Below are 23525 nucleotides of genomic sequence, written 5' to 3' on the forward strand. Positions count from 1 at the left end.
CAATAGTTATCAAAAATATGTAAATTTGTCCGGGCTACCTACAAAAACCTGTAAAAGAAGCATTGATCAACTAACAGTTATAAAAGAAAACATAAAGGAAATATGGACAGCAATGAACATCAGAACAACACAATATATATACAAGCAATGATTATAAAAACAGTAAATGAAAGCAAGTAAGAAACTATACAAAGCTTTGGTGTACAGGGGCCCTCTGCAACCTCGGCCAGTCAATCACTTAGTCACAAATCGAATTCAGGAATGTTGTCTTCTCATATATTTAAAGTGCAGTAATAAAACAAAGTAAAGCACAGTACAGTGGGCTGATAACAACAGTCAAAATTACATCTCAAAAGCTAACTATCCAGCGTATATCAACGCGTTATTTATAAGTGAAAATGCTGCAACTAATTCCTAGATTTTATGCTGCCAAGAGACACGTAAATCTCCATGGCCTGAGATCTAGCGTTATGGTCATCATGACAGTTGAATCCATGGAGTGGTGGCTGCTTGATTCAGTTCACGGGCTGATCTACAGGTGTGCCAGTACCTCCGGAAACTAAGGATTGTGCCACACAAACCTTCATGTGGGCAAAACAAATCCGTGCCACCGCAAAACTCCTCGTTTGGCCCTTCCTTTGACTGTCATTGACCATGACCGTTTATGAGTGATTTTGCTGAACTGAGGGGACACACTCCATGTACATGTGACTTGTAGCGTACCCATGTGGCTAGTTTCTCCATTGGACACATGTAACATAGCCTTTAACAAAATGGCTGCGGAAACTTGGGATGGCTGCGGAAAGTGACAAGTTTCCGCAGCTGTTTGAACAAAAATCTAAATCAAACAACAATCATAAACATAGTTAGGAAACCATTTCATAAGCTCTTTTTAGACTAATATGCAATGATTTGACAGCTTGGTGGATGAAGTAAATGAAAAAAGAAGGCTGAAAGGGTATATAGGGAAGTGCAGGTTTGGGACTCAACAAGAGCTAACAGTTGTTATTCATGCATTAAAGATGTGGTGACATTATCTGATGGGTAAGAAACCTCTTTTAACGTTTGATCATCATAGCTTAACTAACTATCTTAAGCAGCCCACTTTGAATTCTAGGCAAGCCTGTTGGGTCAACTTTTTAAGTGGTTTTGACTTTGAAATCAAGCACTTGAAAGGTAAGGAGAACCGGGTCATGGATCCATTGAGTCGAAAGGTACACTATATTTATGAAGTCTCCTTCAGTGAGGTGCGGACTACCTTCAATGAGCTGATTAAAGAGGTAGTCGGGCGTGATCCAAAATATCAATGTTTATGGCAGCAAGCTAAAGTTTCAAACAACAGTGAACAACAACTAGGATACGAAATAAACCATGAAGGTATGCTTCTTTATAAAGGAAGAATATATGTAAAATATTAAAGACTTGATTTTGGATGAATATCATAAGATTCTGTATGCAGACCACCCTGGATACTAGAAGCTAATTACCGCATTTAGAAAATAATATTTTTGGCTTGGTATGAAGAAGGAAGTAGTTGAGTATTTGACTCGTTTTCTGGAATGTCAGCAAGTGAAAGCGGAACATCGACATCCAGTTGGATTATTGCATCCGCTGCCAAATGTGGAATGGAAATGAGAGACCATTTCCATCGATTTTATTACAGGACTACCTAAGTCCAAAAAGAAAAAATGATTCGATAATGGTGGTACCGGATAAGTTGAGAAAATCTACTCATTTCATACCAGTGCAATCAACCTACAAGGTTGTATAGATTGCTAACATATTCATGAAAAATATTTTCAGATTACATGGATTGCCAAAAGTTATAATTTTTTATTGTGATGTAAAATTTACATCATCTTTCTGCAACGCTTTATTTGAATGATTAGGCACACAACTGCATTTCAACACTACTTACAACCCTCAAATGGATGGGCAGACCAAGCGAGTAAATCAAGTAGTGGAGGACATGTTGCGAACTTACGTAATGCAACAACCATCCAAATGGGAGGATTACATACATTTGGTAGATTTTTCTTATAACAACAGCTATCATACGTCATTACAAATGAGCCCATTTCAAGTTTTGTATGAGCGCAAGTGTATAACACCTTCAAACGGGCTCATTTGTCAAGAAAGTTCATTCCAATTTAAAGACCACTCAAGACCAACAAAGAACTTTGCTGATCGAAAAAGGAATTTCTGGGAATTTCAAATTGGATATCACGTTTATGTGCAGGTATGAGCCAAGAAGAGTACATTACAATGGAGTGAATGAGCTAATTTGGCACCCCAATTTTGTTGCCCTTTCCATATCTTGGCGCGAATCGGTCCAGTAGCCTACTAGCTCACCTTGCCCAGCCACATTCGTGTGCACAACATTTTCCATGTTTTTGTGTTAAAAAATATGTTTATGATCCTAAGCATATAATCAATTGGAAAGATATACAGGTAAAATAATTTTAGTAAATATGTCAAAGCAAAGTACTAATGGAAAATGACTGACTAATTTTCTTTTTTGGTCGAACCAGAAGGTGAATTCTCAGTTGAACCTCTGGTTATACTTGATCAGAGAGAAGGAATGCTGCGGAAACGAGTTATCACCTAGGTTAAAGTGTAATGGCATAAATGTGAGCCGAATGAGGACACCTGAGAGGATGAGCATGTTATGAGGGAGACTTTCTTGGATCTGTTTGCAGCAGAAAAACATCGGGACAATGTTTAATCTTTGGGGGGGTATGTGTTGTTCCTAGAAAATGTAATTTTTTATTTACTGTAGTAAAATAAAATTTGATATTATTATTACTTAAATTTATGCATTTAAGATTTATAAGTTACGAATAAAACAAATAATGGAGTGTTAACAAATCTTGTAACTCTCACATGTCACGAAGTTAGGATAGGTAGTTACCTAACCCTAAGTACTTGCCTAAATATGAATTCTCCAAGAAGGGGATCAAGAGGGTAACTGGTACCTAAGATAACAGAGGAGAAAAGAAAGAGAAAAAAATGAAGGGAATGTTTCCATGTTGATATGTCAAACAGTTTAGGAGCTAAGTCTAGTGGTGACCAGATAGTTGTAGGTGTTGTGACTGATAAACCTTACAAGAGAGAATATATCTTGTGAGCAAGAGCTCGGGGGTAGACTTTGGCCTGTAAGCAAGTCTCAATGTTGGGAGGAAAATTGTCAACATATGGTTGATTCTGGTTCAAGGGGACCATGGTAAAAGAAATCTTCAGAATCCAGATAAGTATTAAACTCTGAAATATGAAATGTATTGTTAAGAATAGGACTCTAAATTTCTATAGAAAATCATGGTTGGAATGTTACAGTAGGGTTATATTTAGAATTCTGTACTTAAAATTAAATATACTGTCAAATAACTAGATAATGAAATTTTGTTTAAAGAAAGGAAATGGGGCATTACAGTAGAAAGTTAAGTCGGATTTTAGACATATTTGCTTACTAAAAAGTGTTGAATGAGGTGGGTTTAATTTTCCTATCAAATGAATATAGGGGAAAAAACAAAAAAGGTCTAGAAATTCATTACAAATTAAACTTTAACAAGCATGAAGCTCTCTATGAATATGAACACTCAAGGACAAGAAAATTCTGCTAACGTAAATGTTTTTTTTCAAGAAAGAACATCGGCATGAGCTTAAATAGTTCCTTTTCATCAGAGAAATAACCCTGTAGGGATTAAAATTTCCATTTACTAGCTATGAGTGAAAAGAGACCGAAATGACCGCATACGAGTCTGTCGTATTTCCAATTTTGCAGAACTCGAAATAAAACTACAATTCGGAATTTGGGTAAATTAACAAGTAAACACTACACTGGCCCGTGTGAAGATAACCACAAAAGAACCAAGATAAGATACATAAATGAAAATAAGTTACGAACTATAGAATACATATACATCCATAAACACAGTTGGGAAGTGGAAAAACTATCACAAAATGCCGAAGTATCAACTTTAGTAAAGGAACGAAAACACATGAATTTGAAATGTTAAATTTGGGTAAACCCCAAATTTCCCAACAGCATAATAGTAAACTATAAATGAACTGAACTGTTCAACTAGATGGAGCATGCATAGTATATCAATTGAACCAACGCCTTAAACACCAAGACAATCGAGAGCATCATGTAAGAATTCTCATTAAAATTAGTCAAATAGAACCCTAAAGAGGGACAGTGTATAGAGGCCGCAAACTGGCATATATTATTATCAAATAATTATAGAGGACTCTGAACCTCCAAACCAATAACTCGTCTGACCAAGGAAATTATGAAAACTACATCTTAAATTGCCATAGAAAAACAGTACCCTTCATGGGTAGGTAAACTAGCACTTTACTTAACAAATAGCGACAGTGTTAGAACCGAACCAAAGAAATAAGTACTATTGCCATAAAAGTCAATACCCTGTGTAGACTTCAAAAGCAAGAGCACTACGAACAAAACTCTTAGAAAGATCCATAACATGCGATGAAAGCCTATGAACCCATAAATAGGAACTCAACAAATCTGAATAGACATTCATCTTACTCGGTAAGGGGAAGCGGCTTTGAATTGGCTACTGCGCTGACCGGCATGGCTTGGAGAGGTTTAGAATGGGAAGGCTCTCTTTGCCCTGGTCGAAACCCTTAACAAACAAAAGAAAACAGAAAACATTGTTAGAAAATCCAAAGCCAAAAACTATTAAAAACTGAAGCGAGAAGAGGGTTACATAAATCGGTAAATAGTCAAATACTTGTATAAGGGAGTCATGTGAAAACCCTCTGGGAAAAGCCATCGGCGCCACCTGAAGAACTATGCAACCAACTAGAAGCCACGAAGGTCCAGAGCCCGTATGAGGGAGATGAGCCATCAGTGGGCCGAGACATGAGTGAACTAGAAGAAAACCATAGAGCCAAGGGCCGGAGTCGAGACAGAGCATTTCTGCTAAACAAAATGAGGAAGGTTGTGATTGCCGAGGAGTACATCATTCACAGGAGACAAGGAAGAAGCCTGTGACTGTTCGATGGAATAGGCCAAGGAGAGGCATTGATGGGGCACACATATCCATGAAATGGCAGACAGCTGGAGAGCAACTCGAAACCTCCGGTAGAAAGCTCCCGCCAACACTTGGATTGGGAATCTAAGACATGATTTAGACTTAAGTGTGATTAATTCGAACCAAGTACATTATGAATTATAACAAATGTGATTGCAGATAAATAGTAATGGACTAAGGATGTGGTAGATAATATCCTCCATGAAGTACAGTCGCATTATTAATCAATAAATAAACGATTAAATAAAAAAAAAAGGATTTGTCATAGTGCGAATTTATGCTATGGTAAAATTTATAGTAATTTTTATGTTTTTGTTTTATGGGAGATGTGACACCTTCTTTTCAAGCAAGGTGTCGTTCCAGATGTTTAGGGAAGTTCAAATATAGATTTCCATTTTTTCATATTTTTGGAGATGGAAAATATAAGTAATATGAAAACAAGTCTCATCACTAATTTCCGTCTCTAGAGTTTTGGTGTTTGGAATCTTTTTACAAGTAGTTCCATCCATGTAAGGCAAATAATAGACAATGGTGAAGAATTGATTGCTTTCAAGGTGACGAGGTGATTCCCTTCAATGAACTTCACGAGTGCCTAAAATGTGCTGCTTACGGCCAATATTACATAATCGCTAAAGAAATTGAGTTATGAGAAGCAGATAAGCATGATGATGGATAAATATTTCCATGAAAGGACTAAAAGACTTATAGCATTGATATTGATTGCAATTTTATCATCAATTTTACATCACAAGTTGTAATAGACATTATCAATTAGAATTACACATTTAAGCTACCATTTGAAAATAATCATTCATTTTGTAAAAATTATGAAAGTTTAAAATATTAACCGGAATCACTCATCCCGCAAAGCCATGGAAGTCATAGCTTTGTAGACAAATAACACATTTAAGCTACCATTTGAAAATAATCATTCATTTTGTAAAAATTATGAAAGTTTAAAATATTAACCGGAATCACTCATCCCGCAAAGCCATGGAAATCTTATCTTTGTAGCCAAATAACAAAATTGTATACGCACAATTTCATAAATATCATGTAATTAAACCAAAAAATAATTGTGAAGTTTATAGAGGGAACACTATTAATCAGAATCACCCATTATGAAACGAGACATCACACATAAAATACCTTACAAATTGCCAAGAACATAATGATCTGCATGGTTACTTGTGCATGCAAGTATTTGTTTAAACTTGGATACATTAGACCATTCAAGCTTTGAATATCTCTATAATACTAAAAGGGGAAGAAGGCAATTTTGTGATGATATAACGTCTGTAACCTGCTAAACGGAAGATCTCCTTGAGTTCGTGCTCCGTCCTCTCCTTTCCACCGTCGGTGAAAGCCATCATTTCAATGTCAGACCTTAATCCCATCTGCTTAACACACCCCATTTCCACTTCGATTATCGCATCCACAACTATCACCTTCCCGTTGGCCGGTGTAGCCTGGTGACATGTTTTCAAAATCTCCACGCAGTGCTCGTCGTTCCAGTCATGCAAAACTGACTGCAATTTATTTCGTTAAAAACACAAACAAACCAAGCCAGTATTTTAACAAATATAATCACATTCCAAGTTTGAGTTCGAGAGTTTTTCAAACGGTTAAATCTAATTATACCATTAAAAAGATATTTTGAATAATAAAATTTCAAATTCTTACTCCGTTTAAAATTTAATATAGAAAAAGTCTGGGAGTATACACTTTTCAAATATTTGAATATATATATTTTTTCAATATTTAAATTAAGAATTAAAGTAGAAAATTATAAATTTCTAACAAAATTGTTAATAATATATATTGCTTTTTACATCATAATAATACATTATCAAAATTTATCTATTCAATTCTATATCCAATTATACCATAAATTTAATTTATGCCCAATATAAATTAAACTTCATAAAAATTCATAAAAAATATCCACATTATAATAAACAATATTGATGATTAAATTAATTAGCACCCTAAATAAATAAAAAAATTACATTGATAAAGTAAATTATATAAAAAAAAAAAATACCATTGATTAATGGCTAACCAATGCCATGCCGGCAAAGGCTAATCAGCCTGCCATAGGGCATTAAATGTCCAGATATATGCATGCTCTATAACAAAATAACACACAACTTTTAGTTTTAATTTATGTAGTCACCAAAAACTGTGTGTTATTTTGTTATAGAGCATGCATATACCTTGGCATTTAATGCCCTATGACAAGCTGGTTAGCACTTGCCATGCCATTTCATGGCAAACAATAAATCCCATGCTATTGGGTATTGAATGCCCTCTAAGAGACAATATCTAATGCACTCTAAGAGATTGACGGGACAGCCCTGGTCATTCTCCCGGATACATACATGGACAATTCCTCCGCCTCCGCTTCCGCCTTGATGGCCACCACCACCACCATTCCATAAGAACGCATGCGGAGGCATGCGTAACATAGGCCCATCCATTCTTCTTATATTGATGGCCATGAAATGTCTTCATACGAAACACAAGACGCGAGCTCCATTGATTATAAATACTGTATACGAAATGATGTATCAGGTGGAATCAGTATTGTACGCATTAATACCATTTATTTATATTCAAATTCAAATTCGAAATTTGAGCTTTGAACTTGTAAACCCGCCCCGCCCCGCCCCGCCCAAATTCAAAATTTGAACGACAAACGTGGGTCAGAGGCATTTAGGCCTTTCTGGAACCTTCAATGAACCTTCAAGGCACCCCCCGGTTTCCTTTTCTATAAGGGGGAGGAGGAGGGGCGAAAGGCTCTGTAGCTTTATCTTTTACAGAAATGGGCGTTGCACAGGTTGTGATTCTCCTTCTGGTTGTGTTTTTGGGATGTTCCTTTTGCCACTGCATTCGGTCTCACTGTCCTCAAGATCCTCTCAACATCAAAGCCTCTCAAGATGACTTCAATTGAGTCGATTTACAGCGGGTTTGCAATTTTTGTATTGCTTTTCTGTTTCAGTATTGGTTCTCTGTTATTGGGCAGGATCAAGAATGGTGAATAAGGTTTGAGCAGTCAGACTTTATGCAAAGGAATTGGCTGGGGCTGGTTTTATATTTTTCAATCGCTACCATTGTATTATTTTAGGTGGTTATTGTATTTTTAGTAGGCACATGTATATGGGATTTGAGCTTTGAATTTCTTTGCACATACCAAATTATTTTTATAGCCATGAGATTTGAACTCTTCTCGCACATAACGTATTATTTTTATAGCTACAGAGATTTGATCAGATTTGAACTTTAAACTTTTAGCCTTGAATCTTGAATCTCCTCTTACATATCATATCATTTTTATAGCCATAATCAATTAAACTACCCAAAGACTATCGTGAAACTGCTATTGATTCAAGTACTGTAAATAATTTTAATGGCGGATTTGTGGGTTTGAAGCAAGCGGGAAGATTGCATGGATTCTTGCTCTGGCATGGCTGAGGTAGGGATTTGATTGCCTGGAGTCTTGCTATGGCACGGCTGAGGTAGGGATTTGATTGTATTGTTTTGAGAATATTGGAATGCTTGGCAGAGCTGCATGATGGCTTTTACAGACCGGCCTCGTTTTAGTATCTGCCCCGCAATTTTTGCATGCGTTTTACTGTATGGATTGCAGAGCCGGTTCGATTTTTTGGTGAAGGGTTCGGATTGGGATATTTAGAAATGGATGGATCTCAGTTACTTTTTCTGGAAAGATAAATTGATTATGCCTTATTGGCTCTTGGTACCAAATTGTGTGAATGTCTGGTAATTTTCGTTTAAAGAAAATGTGTAGGTTTAAATAATTGGTTTTTTTCTAGATTTTTGAATAATTATTACTGAAATTTGGTATAATTATTGATCAAAGTGTAATTTTTTATACGAATAGCTGATCATTGAACTATTTTTCACATTTTGGAAATTTTTGGCATATTTTCGAAGCCATTGTATTTGAAATCTAAAAATATTTTTTGAATTACAACTTTGAGTGATAATTTTTTTATGATACAGGTGTTTTAAAAAAAATATTAAATCTATTTATGTAATGAAAAATAAATTTTAAATAACAAAAAATCACAATCCACTGATAAAAATAAAATTTAAATTTAAATCACCCAAAAAAATAATTTAATTATATAATTTTAATAATTACTATTTACCATTTATTAATTCATATATATATATATATATATATATATATATATATATATATATATATATATATATATATATATTATTAAATATTTCCTATTATTACATTTTTGTATTCAAGTTTCTATGATTTATAATGAATTAAGTAAAGTGTTTTGGTAGAAATTATATACGAGAAATTTTTGGTGCATTTTGAACTAATAACTGTGGTTTATCAATGATGAACCACACTTGTTAAATGATGAACCACCACACTTGTTAGTTGAAAACGCATTAGCCAAAAATTTCTCTTATGTGATTTTTACCGAAAAACATTACTTAATTTATTACATTACATTCTTAAACAAAACAATTAAATCTTAAACAAAACAATTAAATCTTTATGAACTAGATTGCAAATTCCTATCTATATCATCTTTAATTCCATTAAATTTCTTTTACAAAATAAATATGCAACTATGTCTCACCTGAAACAATCTTGAAAAATAGCACTCCTTAAATATGCAACTATGTCTCACCTGAAACAATCTTGAAAAATAGCACTCCTTAATAATTGTGTACCAAAAAATGGAATTGTCGCAAAGATCTTGGTTTTTTTATTTCAGTGTACACTAACACAATATACTTTACCTTGATTATGTATTTTTACTTTGATTATGTATTTTGTTCTTGAAATCAAGATAAGTATTGTCTTTGAAATCAATATAACAATATACTTTACCTTGATTATGTATTTTGTTCACGATAAGTATTGTTCTTGAAATCAAAATAAGTAGGACAAAATGAAGGGTATTCCAAAAAAAAATTCCTCCATGTGAAACTCTCATAAATTGTTAAATTTTTATTATTATATTTGAAATCCGATAATTGTTATTATTATATTTGAAATCCAATGATCAATTGGTATCTAGTATTTATAATGAGAATTTATATGGAATTTATTAAAAGATTCAATATTCTCTTACTTTAGGTGTTAATAAAAAGAACCCAATTATTATTTCTTTATTTTCAAACTCACCTTCCCTGAGAAATTAGGGTATTCAATATGAGGCATTCTGCAATGTGCTCACCACAAATACTCTTTTGGAAAATTTCATAGACTAGATTTACAAATAGAAAATTTCAAGGGCTAGATTTACAACTAATCCCTTCTTTATGTGGGTAAAAAAATTCAAATAAGTATCTTTAACAAAGTTTATATGTAATTTAGAGAGATGAGTAATGGATAAGAACTCATCATTTTCAACTTCAATATTAACTAAACATGAAATATTTGTTTTCGAGCATGTTTTAGATTTTATGAAGGATAAGTGTTTACCAGTATATGATGATCATAGGAATCACCCTCAATGGAATCACTAGAGTCTATCTTAAATATGAAGAATTTTTTTACATTTTTCTACAAAAAGATAAATAAAATAAAACTACAACACATTACCATGGGGTCTTCACTCAATGAGCCTCTGACATATCATGTGCATTCGTGGCATACTAAACAATACCCTTAATTTGACTACATATTGGAAAATACTTCTAAAAATCACATTATTTAACCCCCTACCAATACAAAACCAATATACCTTCCCAAACTAGAAAAACCCTATTTTCACTAGACATTGTAGTTATCCATTTTTTCATTAACATTTTTTATACCCCTTAATAAATTTTCATTAACTTTGAGCTCCCTTTTTGATACCTGCTAATATAAAAATCCTTTACCCTTATATATCCCCCAATATATTATGTCAGTTTTTCCTCATTATATATCCCTCAATATGAATGTATGTGGTATGGTATTTCTCCCATAGTGAAGCCGCCATGGACATTACATTAGAGCTAGATTCAATAACACTAGAGGACATAAAAAATATCTCAAAAGTAACTCTTCAAGAAAACAAAAAATTAATGCAAAATATGCAAAAAGAAGTTGGAAAAACTATCGCAGACAAAAATAAAGATATTTCTTACTTCAAGGACCACAGTGAAAAATTACTCATGTAAATTAATAATGAAAATAAGTTGTTGGAAAAAAAGGACAAAAATTCATCAAGAAGGTGTTGTAGTAGCTATAACAACCAAGCTATATTTTTTTTTACAAGAGCAAAATTTAGGGTCGCCTCATCTAAAAATATAAGAAATTTATGTAACCTAGACCCTAATACCATTCTTCATACCCTTGAGCTATAATAAATGGGATGGTTTGAACATAGAAAATTTGAAAAATTGAATGGCACATCGCAATCGTGCATTCCATTACATCACAATCATGCATCATAATTTTTTGTTGCAATTCATTTTGTATACCACCCCCTTCCATGCACTTTCCATAGTGGAATAACAGTGTATATCACCCCCTTCCATTTCATTTTCACCATGTTTGTCATTTTAATCCTTCCTTTCTCTCTTGCACCATGTCGATTGGTAGCATATCCTTGCCATTCCATCTTGTGTTGCGTCACTTGGAGTTTTAACAATCATACCCACCCACGCCATGTTGCAAGTAGGTATTGCACATGCTTCTCTTGCATTTGTTTTGTTAGTAAACCACAAGTGTTACCCTATTTTCATGTGATTATTCGTATGTCCAACCTTCACCTTCCACATATATACATATATAAATCAATATTATTACAATCTCCAACACGTAGCCACTTTTTATTTCCCCTTGTTGGCGCATTGTGATTTCACATCACATCATTGCATTACCATTTTGTGCAGCATACATCACGTTTCATATTGAAGTGTCACACCTCTTTGCATGTCGCATCACAATTTTGTTTATTCTTATCTTTATCCTTATTCTTATCTTTATCCTTTATCTTGTTTTGTAAAGGACCGTTGGAAAATGACAACGTACGTTGTTTTTTTTTTCATTAATATTAATTTATTTTATTCATATATTTCTATTAATTGCACACAAGGGATGGAATTTGATGAGTAAATTGTCTTGTTGATCAAATATATTATTTTTTTTCATAACCGTCAATATCTTTTGTTAAACTGATTAGAATCGATGTTAGAGTTGTCTAAATTGTCAAATTTGATGGGTGATTCAGATTTGAAATTCCTAAAAAAAATTCATAACCGTCAACATCTTTTGTTAAATGACTAGAACCGGTGTTAGAGTTGCCTAAACCATCAAATTTGACGGGTGATTCATATTTGAAATTCCTACCCTGGTTGCGTACAACTCATTGTTATTAGTTTGTTCTCACTATTGTTTTGTTCGGGCATATAATTTATTCATTACTTTCTTCCTAATAGTATATATTATATTCCTAAGTGGTTGACAACATTCTCATTGGTTTTATCACGGACAATTAGTTGATTATAAGTTGTTCTAATTGTTTTATGCATTGATTATATTCCTCCGTTGTTAATAGCATTCTCATCAGTTGATTATAAGTTGCTCTAATTGTTTTATACATTGATTATATTCCTTAGTTGTTAATAGCATTTTTATTAGTTCATTGATTATATTTCTCAATTTTTAATAGAATTCTCATTAGTTGATTGATTATATATTGTGATCAGTTGTGCATCATTCATTGTCATTGGTTTTTCTTACGTACTATTGTTTTATCAAGTTTTATTGGTTCTTCTCACTCATTATTGTTTTATTAGGTGTCATTGTTTTTTATCACCTACTATTATTTTCTTAAGTGTCATTGGTTTTTCTCACCTACTATTGTTTTGTGAAGTGTGTACTATGAATGAAAACATACTTTTAGTTATCATCTCATGTATTAAGTTAATTGATTCCCGCACCTCGTTTAGTTGTACAGAAAACATCATCATCGATGATTTTTCATACATAGTTTTTAACTTTGTTTCTTTATTTTCAAGATATAATAATGGTTCTTTTCTATTCATATTGAATCAAAAGAAGCACATATAGGATTAGTTAAGTACCAATTAGCATAACAATTTAAATATAATTGTCCAAAAGCATATAACAACAATTACAAAAAATAAACACCAATACAATTTCTTGTGACATAAAGTATGCTCTTGAAACTTGAGTAAGTACATAAAATCATTTAGTTTGCATAATTGCCTACTAAGCAAAAAGATACATATTAACCTATAGAAATCTATGTATTTCCATAATCATGACAAAAGCATTTCTTGCATGCAAAGACGTTTAGTTTCAAAAATGGAAAAATAGAAAAAAACCACTGTATACTTAACTTATGACCATAAGATACCACCTTAATGACATGTAACCTATGTCTAATAGAGACCAATAGTATTAGTACTTCAAAAAATATTGCTACTATATTCTTCATAAATTAGAAAACCTATGTCCAAGTATAGTGCTCTTTGAGACAGAGCATCGCGTACAGAGTTTAATTCTATATAGATATTTTGTAAGGCGATTTCCTGAAAGTTCTCCTTCATCTACAAAATCCCGTATTTCCAATAATCCAAGCTTAAGACCTCAAGTTGTGTTGTACTTGCCAATCTATCACACATTTGGAGTCACCGAGAATTTGTAAGCATATTATTCTTTTAAAATTAGAAAAATACATAGGTGCCCAACATGCAATAATTTCCACTTTTGTATTTGATCCTTGTTCTGTACCAATTCTCAATTGATAGGACTTGTTTCCTGAAGGCCATTGGGAAGCACTATAATAGATTGGGCATTTTAATCCTTATCTCACTATTTCCTTTTTTTATTAGGACTTTATTCCCTATAAAAACCAACATTTTTGGGAGTTTGTATTTCATTATTAATAGATAAGTTCTTGAAGATAACCCCATTCCTTAAATTCCATATTCCCCATGCCACAAGTATTGGAAGGGTGTAATGTTTCGTGATCTTATTACTGCAATATTGCAAACAATCTACAAAAGGGATCTTACCTATCTTTTCTTTTATACCTAAAACATATGGGATTGGTTTCCATGATTCCTGTGCGATTTTATAGAAAAAAAATACATGATCAATTGTTTCTTCTCCATCCTTACAAAGACTACACAAGTTTGGTCCAAAAAACCTCTTTTCTAGATATTTTCCTAGGTTAAGATTTTATTTTGTAGAACTGACCATATGAAACATCTTAGGTAGTTTGGGATGCTCCATTTACAAATTAAATTGGTCCACTAGTGGAAATTATGGTATACATATGAGTGTGAGATGGCTTCATAAGCAAGTTCCCCTTTCACCTTTCCAAAAGTACTATCCCATCTCCCGACCAGGGAATCATTTTTTCATTTAGGAATATGCCATTATTATACAATCCCTTTACAAAGGTATTCCATTCTTCATCTAGATCACCTACCAACCCAATGTTATTATACAATCCCTTTACAAAGGTATTCCATTCTTCATCTAGATCACCTACCAACCCAATGTCTACAGAACCCATCCAATAACCAATAGAAAAGTGATTGGACTCAACCTTCTTGACATTGTTAACAAAATAGTAACCCTTAGAGTTTAGGATACTTATTAGCTCCCGTGACAATTTATAGGAGGTTTATCCTCCTAAAAAAGGGCCTTTTGCAAGTATCATCTGTTTTCCATCCCTAATATTCCAAGCCAACCATCTAAAGAAACATGGAAAGGAGCTTATTAAAGCATTCCATTCAATTAAACCCTTAAGCACCAACTTAACAAGTGCTTTTCTAATCTAATAGACTACTATCAATTTAATAAGATACTTATCTCAAATAACTTGAATTCATAGTCCTTCTCCAAAAATTCCTTGCCATGGGTTTTTCATTGCTAGTGCCTTGCCAAACCAAAACAGATTCTTAAATTCCCAGCCTCCTAGCTTTTTTGGTCAAGACAAATTTTCCAAATTAACAAGATGAACCCCTTCCCTACTTTTCATGTTTGTTAACAAAAATCTAAACTTTTTTTTGTCTTGTTATGCTCATAATAGATTAGGAAATCTTCGACAAAGACAACCAAAAGACTGGAATATTTTCCAGTATAGATTTCACTAGAACCATTCTTCCTCGTAGAGAGAGCCATTTATAGCACCATAGGCTAGTACATTTCTCAAATTTCCTAAGGAGCCACATTTAATCCTCATTTTGACTATAGTTGGGTTTGAGATAAAAACCCAAGTATTTGAATCCTTTATCCATTTCTTCCACTTGAAATGGAGGGAAACACTTTATGTGGGATAAAGTATTGTATTAAACCCATTCTATAAAAAGATTATTTTTGCCCACTTATCTCCATACAGGAGGCCTACCATAATAATTTTGTCACTCTAGAGAACACTTTCCATTCAAATACTATTGTAGCCCCCATCAACATTACATCATCCAAAAAAAGAAAATGACTAATGTACTATGAGAGAGAGGTTGTTATCCCTTTTATGCTACCTGTTTTTCCCTTTAGTAATAAGAGGCTCAATCATTCCACAACTAGAAGGAAAAGGAGAGGGGATAATGGGAAGCCATGTCTAAGACCTCTTGTACTCCTAAAATCGTAGAAGGTGACCCGTTGATCAAAACCAAAAAGTTTGTTGAAGTCACACAACCCATTATCTAATTCGTGACTTTCAGCTCCAGACTTATCTGAAGTAAAATCCATCTTAAGAATGTTCAACTCACTTTTTCATAAGACTGAATAAGGTCCATTTTGAGGACCATGGATTCTATATTTATTATTTTAATGGAGTTAAGTGCCTCTTAGGCTACACCAATAACATCATGGATCTGCCTTTTTGTCCGGAAGCTAAATTATTCTTAGGACATATTTGTTTCCAACTTATCTTTGATCCTATTTCAAATAACTTTAGAGATGATCTTATAAACCAATTTGGATAGTGAAATGGCCCTATAGTAATTAAAGGTCATAGCTTTAGATAATTTTTGAATCAATGTTAAATAGGTTGCATTCATGGCTTTATAAACTTTCCCATTCATTATAGAATCTTCCACATTCTTACAAATATCTTCCTCCATAAGTTCGAAAAGTGAAAGGAATAGTCCCATACCCCAACAACCCAACTCTGGACTTTTGTCCTTAGCAAAAGTTTCAAGACACCAACTTCGATTTCAAGCAAAGTGATGGGTCTTAGTATCCTGTTAGAATCCTCAAAAGTGAAGAATATTAGATAATGTTGAAAGAATTGTAGCTGGGATAAAATGTTGTTAGTTCCCAGGTCCTTGAAAAGAGAGGAAAAATGCTTCACAACAACAGATTCTAACACTTTTTGTGTGGACTTGATAGTACTAATGATTCACCTCCTCTATTTCCCAGATGGAATTATTAATCCTTTTATGATTTGAAAACTTGTGGAAAAATTTAGTTTTTCCATCCCGTAGCTTAATTCAAGTTTCTCCACTCTTGAGCCTCCAAGAATCCTCTTCTATCCTTAATATCTACAATTTTTTGGCTTCCAATGAATTCATCCTATGTTTTATCTCAGCTTAGGAATCAAAATTAATGAAGGAATACTGAGATTTTTGCATATTCTTCCTCCAGGGTTAATAATTCTTCTTTCAACTCTACTTTTCTTTTTCTTTCCCAACCTACAACCACATTCTTAAGTTCCTTCAGTTTTTGAACAAGGGTGTCTATAATAGAGGAGCAATTAATAGCAGAGCTATTTTTCAAAATATTTCTAACCAATGACTTGAAGGAGTCCAATTCAAGCCATGAATGGTTGAATTTAAAAGGGTATTTAATCTTATGATATTCAAAATCTAATTGAAGGAAAATGGGGAGGTGATCTAAAATTCTTTCTGTACTAATCCATGATCTATACCTTTACAAATTTTCAGCAAGATGGTATGCTATCAAGAACCTGTCCAATATTATAGTTATTCCTTCATCCCCGACCCTGCCATTTCTCAAGGTTGGATCTAAAATATTATGGATAACATCGAGGATATTTTTTTCTTATAACATCTCTAAAAAGTAGGTTATCATGGGATCAAAATGAGCTCTAATCCCACAAGTTTCCCAAATAGAGATAGTGAAGTTTAGATCCCTTGCCAGAATAATGGGTCGATCCTTAAAAAAACCACTTACTTGGATATAGTCACAATAACCATGTCTCTTTCCATAAAGCCCATAACAGTTGACCAACTTTATAGGATGTGAAAAACCCCTTAGAAAACCTTCTAGTATGATTCTTGTTGAGGATGAAATTGCGTGAAAATTTGCAACCCTAGGATACTAGATGGAGAATAGACCTCCAAACAATGCCTCAGAGTCTATAGAGCATACATTCTATCCAAGCCATAGATTTTGAAAGGCCTCTCTTACCTTCTCTCCCAAATCCATTGTGTCTTGCATCATAATTACGTATCGTCTGTGTAGATCAACCAATCTCTTAAGGGAGTTGAATTTGGACCTCTTGACGTTGATGGACATCACAATAATTTAAGACCTTCCCTACAGGGCTTCTAAGCTCTAAGTTCCCTAGGTATGTTATATTTCTCCTTTTTGACCTCTACGCATAAACCTCCTTGAATGGCTCACTCTCTCACTAATAATTTTTTGTTGTGTTTCATTTTCCAGATAGTAACATTTGGGAAAGGAATAATAAGGTTATTTTGATCTTTCTCTTTTGTAATGGATTCAAAGAATACAATTATATGGGTCAATTTTAACGAGTCCTTATAATAAGGAACCAAAGAATGCAAATGAGATTCCAAAATATCGAAAGGATTACAGGACTGAGGAATAGGAGAATCTATGACTAGGGAAGAAAACATGTAAGGAGGAATAACATATCCATAAGGATAAATCTCCTGAGTACTAACTTTCGAATTTGAAATAATTCTTGCCTTAGTAGGTGATGAAACGCCACTTGCATCCATTAGGGCAATGTTATGTAACAAATACTACTTAACACTTTCTTAATAAAACAACGAACTCAAACCTACCTTCATTTTCTCCCATACCTGGAAAATATGGTTAGCATGAATATAGTCCTACATGCCATGAATGGAATGTTTCTTCATGAACAAACTATAGATACATATTAACATAGTCAAAATTAATGCTCAATAACATCATTAACATCAAATTAGCAACAACCCTACACTAGGGTTTTAACCTAAATTTTTAAGTTTTAGCAAGGTAAGTTAACATAAATACATCTTCACACAAGTATGACAAGGTGGTTGAAAATCCAATCTCTTGATTCTCATATCTCTTGGGGATAATTTACACTTGTTAGCTTACATCCTTCATGCCCATGCATCCATTTAATCATTCCTCTTAGTTTTGTACAACTAATTGATTTTTCCAACCCTTCTCTTAAGTGTACAATGAGAATGAGGACAACATATTTGTTTTGATCTTGTTCTTCCCTGTTATTGAGAGTGGTTGGTTTTCTCTATTTTTAACTTTGTTTATAAATGAGTAACATGTTCACCATGAGAAACATAACAATGGTGGCTAGTTTTTTCCATTTTTAACTTTGTTTATAAATGCTTATCTAAGCCAAAAGGAAACATGAAAACATATTTGAATGAATAATGTAATGGCCAATTTCTACCAAACCTATTAAGCAATTTTCAATCCATGTGGAAATGTTAATGGGCATATAAAAAATAATTATAGAATTGTATTAATTATTTAATTTTGATAGTATAATAGTGATCCATCATAGAGACTTGTGATAGTGAGTATTATAAATGATATTAATAATAATGAAAATATAAGGTTCGAAAATTGTATTCATGCAAAAGGCGATTGTCCAAATGTGATAAATAATTAATTCAAAATGTTATATTAAACTTTGTTATATATATATATATATATATATATATATATATATATATATATATATTAAAGTTTATATTGTATTATTTTAAATTATTATGCAAAATACATACTTTAGACAAGTCACATCTTTAATTGTGTCACTCCGTAGGTGATCTCAATCTCTCCAATGAAAATTATATATTTTTGGCTGCCTAATAATAGATTAATTTTTTAATAATTCTAAAAGTTTCAGCAAAGCTAACATAACAAGAAAATCTATTGTTGTACTATAAAAACAGATGTTGAAAGTTATCATCAAACTCAAGAATTTAAGGATGCAATAAGAGTTAGGTCTCTGAAACTACAACCAAGGGGACCCGAAGGAGTGGGCTCACACTAGAAGTGGAGCTCAATGTGACCCAATCTTGGATCCATTCTCTCTAATCAAACTCTCTGATTGGGTTGGACATGTTTGACATCTTCCAAACTAGAAAAAATATTATATATTTCTTCCTACTTGTCTTTTAAAACCCTTTCCATTAGGGCCTTCATATGCCAATACAATGCCAAGGCACTAATATACTGCTTCCTTCTACCCCGAGTATGCCCAAGTTCAAGAATATAGGTGGAAGCATCTTCAAGGATTGTGGAGTCTCAGAAATCTAGTACATTATGAGTAGCAAGAGATTCCAAATTATAGATTTCATTCTGAGTGTCAGGGGAACTATCACTTGATAAGTATTAGCAGCTTCTTGGGCCTACTTTTGGGCATGGTTACGACCTCGTGGACCATGACCTCCCCCACTACACCTGCTTCAAATCCTATGGAGTTGCATGGATGTCAAATGGATAATGTATTGATGGTTTATATAAAGAGAGAACATGGTAAAAATCTGAGCCCAAGTCCTCCAAAGTAGCTAGGATAGAAACAAAATAGCGGATAAGAGATGCAGATTGAAAAATAGAAAGCTCCTGGGGCTGTGAGAAGCAATGCATAATCAGAAGGGTACCACAGGATGGGGCAGGTAAAGGTTTGCAACTTGGGAGAAACACCAAAGTGAGTGCATAGAAGACCATTTACGGAATATATAGAGCGTAAATAAACCCATCAATAAAAATAAGTAACCCAAAATAATACCAATACCAAACACTATAACTAATATAAAATGAAGAGACAACAACGATAAAGAGATACCTAATGATCTGAAATGAGGGTTTGAACAACCTGTCATGCTTACAATAACCTCCCACTCCAAAGCTTAAACAAACATGATCTAGCTTATGTTGACAACTGCATAATTATGTACTTGAAATAGGTGTATGTGTCTGTTTGTTTTCATATGTTTAAGTGCTTTAACTTGATTTGTTTCTTCTGATATTAAACACGTATATCAGACATATAATGTAGCAAATAAACATCACACATAACAACAAATTTAATAAGGATTTCACCCCAATCTCGTGGGCTATGTCTCTGTGAGCCCTTCTCAACTTGACTTGGCTCTTTGGGATTATGGCTTGAATTCTTTTACAAGTTCCACACTCAACTCTAGAGGTTACTGAACTAAACCAATGGGATTAGAAAAGCATCTTTGTCCCTATCATGGCTATCCTCATTGTGCAAGCAAATCTAGGCTCCCTCGGACTTGATTCCTTTAGTAGGTGAACTAAGCTTCCCTGAGCTTCTAATGGCACTAACTCCTTCATAATTCTTCAATGGTATCTGAAACCTCTGCTACTATCTCTAGCACATATCTGACATCAACAAATGATTGCTCATTTTCTCAAAACAAGCCTTGCATCCCCGATATAGGAATTCCTCCACGGTTGGCTCTGGGCTGCCTGAAACTTCCCTTCAACATCTTGTTCTTTAGAAGTCTCCAAATGCTTCTAAAAACACCTTCATTGGATTCAAAAGGTTCATTACAGATAGGAACAACTGTTTTTTTGTTGAGAATGGATATTGGTAGCTCCTGCAGCAGCCTCCAACCCTTGGTGGCCCTGAGCTCCAAAATCTCCCTAGATGAAAATCTCCTTGAAGATGGCTTCTTCAGCTTCTCTGGACTGTTCCAATGGCTTCAAAAGGCCCAAATTAGTCTAGGTAGTCTCTTTTTTCACTCTCCTAGGTTGAAAATTTCATCTTTAGTTCATTTAATGAATTTCTCCTAGTTTTCCTCCACCAAATCTGGAACTGGCAGTTTAAATGGGGTTAATTTTGGCGAACTGTGCCAAATTTGGATTTTCACCAGGCTTGACCACCAGGATGACCGTAACCATCCGTGGAGTCTATGCGCATGTGACCGCGTCGACAGGCGGTGGTTAAGGTCGGCGGTTATGTTAATGCGCTGACGGTGGTTAGCGGAACCATCGGAGTAGACCGCGACGTGTGAACTGTTGGGACCATTGGCAGGTAACCGCTGGTGGTCTACCCCAAAACAACAAACTCTGAACATTCAAATATTATTTGCGCTCCTATATAGTTAAGAAACAAAGCATAGCGAAGTTGGTTAAATCGCCTGGCTTGCCCACAGGAGGTCACGGGTTCGATCCCGCTCAACCTCATAGAAAAATTTTGACATGCTAATTCAAGGCCACGTGATGGCCTCTGGGCTTGCCACTTGTTGGCCTCTGATTGGTCCAACCAAACAAAATTTGACATGCTAATTCAGGGCCACGTGGTGGCCTCTGGGCTTGCCATGTGTCGGCCTCTGATTGGTCCAACCAAACAAAATATTCCAGCGAATATTTTGGGGAATATTTTAGAGAATATTCCAAGGAATATTCCTCGAAATATTCCTTTTTAAAATTTTTCCAAAATTCAAAAATTTGTAGTTTACTGGGCATTTTTTAAATGCGATAACTCCTCCATAGAGTTTTGGTTTTTCAAAAGGTTCATGGTGCTGGAATCAAGAAGACAAGATCTATCCGATCATTCAAGTTCGACACTCTTTCAAACACTTTGAATTTTGAGCTATCATTGAAGTCCTGGATCGATATTTAATCACTCCTCCCCATTTGGAATCTTTTGGACCCCAAAAGATTGATATATCGATCTGAACAATAGATGAGAGTACAACACCCTCTTCTTTCAGCCTCCATACACTTGCCTGCATGGCTAATGCCTTTCAACAAAAACTCAATGATAGTCGACACTTCACTTCCTAGATGCCCTTGTCCTCCTGTTAAGAACTGTCTTCCTTGAACTCATTCAGAATTTATAGAAGGTAGTGCTTCCAAACCACTTCCATGAAAATGTCACAAAGGTAACCATGGCGACTTTTGCTACTGCAAATCTTCTTCTGTAGACAATGTCAAAAGAAGATAATAACTTGATGAAATAAAATCTTGTTTCAACAAAAGAAACAACCTCCAAATCATGTCTTTACATCATGTATACAAATGTTTGACTATATCAAAAGTTGACAAAAATCATACCTTTTAAACATTTGACCCTTCAAGTCAAGCACGTACAAAAAGAATTTTTAACGATGCTTTTATAAAGATGAAACACTTCATCATTATCTCCCTTTTTACAATCTTGGAGATCAAATTAACTTTTCCCAGTTAACATTACATTACATGCATGTTTAAAACAAAGTAATCAATCCTTCAAGTTAATCACGTATACATGTTCAAAATACTAGGAAATCATCATCCCTGTGCTCATGCATATCATTCTCATGCATGCATTTCATCCTTCAACTTTCTCTTAAGTACAATCATAAGTACAAGATCCTCGATCACATGTACATGTACTTTCAAAGCTGAAATGAATATAACTTTCACTGCAATAAAGCGAGTCTCATACTCAACTTTTCCATCCTGCAACTTGCATTCCCTTAGCAAAGAAATGCATTTAATCAAAAGACATGCAACTTTAATTGGATAAGAACTCTAACCACTTCTTACCAATCCATTTCAAAGGTGCTTCCTTTAACTGCACATTAACATTAACATTTGGATCATCCTGACACATATCAATGATGGAAAATTCCTTTCCATTCTTGCCATACTCTTTTTCCTCTTTCTTCAACTTTCATGGAAGCATTGTTGGATTGAGAGTCCAAAACCTTTCAGCAGTATGTCCTTGCTTATGGCAATAACTACAACACATGTGCATCTTCTTGACAGCATGATTTGCATTGTTCAATGGAACTTTGGCTTCTTGCCTCCTTTCCTTCAAAAGTTTCCTATATGCGGCCATTCTTTTCTAACATCTAGAAAAACTATGGTTAACCAAACCACAAAAATAACATGCAATTCTTTTCCAAAGCTTATGTGGAAATTTACCATGCTTTACATGATCAAAATAAATATGATTTAAATCATATTTATACCTTTCTCTATCACCTTTATTACCTTCAGGAGGAGGTGAATTGAATGAAGAAGAAGCTCCCTTTGGAACACCATCAACTCCTTTAATGGTTTTAGAGCTTTCACAAATCTCTTGTTCAAGTGCATGCTTATGCACACCTTCTTCCTACAAGGTATGTTTCAAACTATTTCATTCCCCAAGAATACAATCTTTACCAACTTGAGGTAGGGAACTTGAAATGAAACTCCTTCTAGAAACTATTTCAATTGCCTTCATGTCTGTTTTGGAGCTTTCTCCA

General features: G+C 34.1%; 1 long non-coding RNA gene across 1 annotated transcript; it reads right to left on the minus strand.

Moving 5' to 3' along the window:
- Positions 1-4137: 4137 nt before the first annotated feature.
- Positions 4138-5058, minus strand: LOC149167036 (uncharacterized). Its single transcript, XR_016260523.1, has 2 exons — positions 4758-5058; positions 4138-4649 (listed from the first exon to the last, which is right to left on the minus strand). It is a non-coding gene; the product is annotated as an uncharacterized LOC149167036 (long non-coding RNA).
- Between the last annotated feature and the right edge of the window lie 18467 nt (positions 5059-23525).

Source organism: Pinus tabuliformis, chromosome 5_1 (assembly GCF_031772625.1).
Source record: "Pinus tabuliformis cultivar Carrire ecotype Pingquan chromosome 5_1, CPIR1, whole genome shotgun sequence".
Taxonomy (NCBI): Eukaryota; Viridiplantae; Streptophyta; class Pinopsida; order Pinales; family Pinaceae; genus Pinus; species Pinus tabuliformis.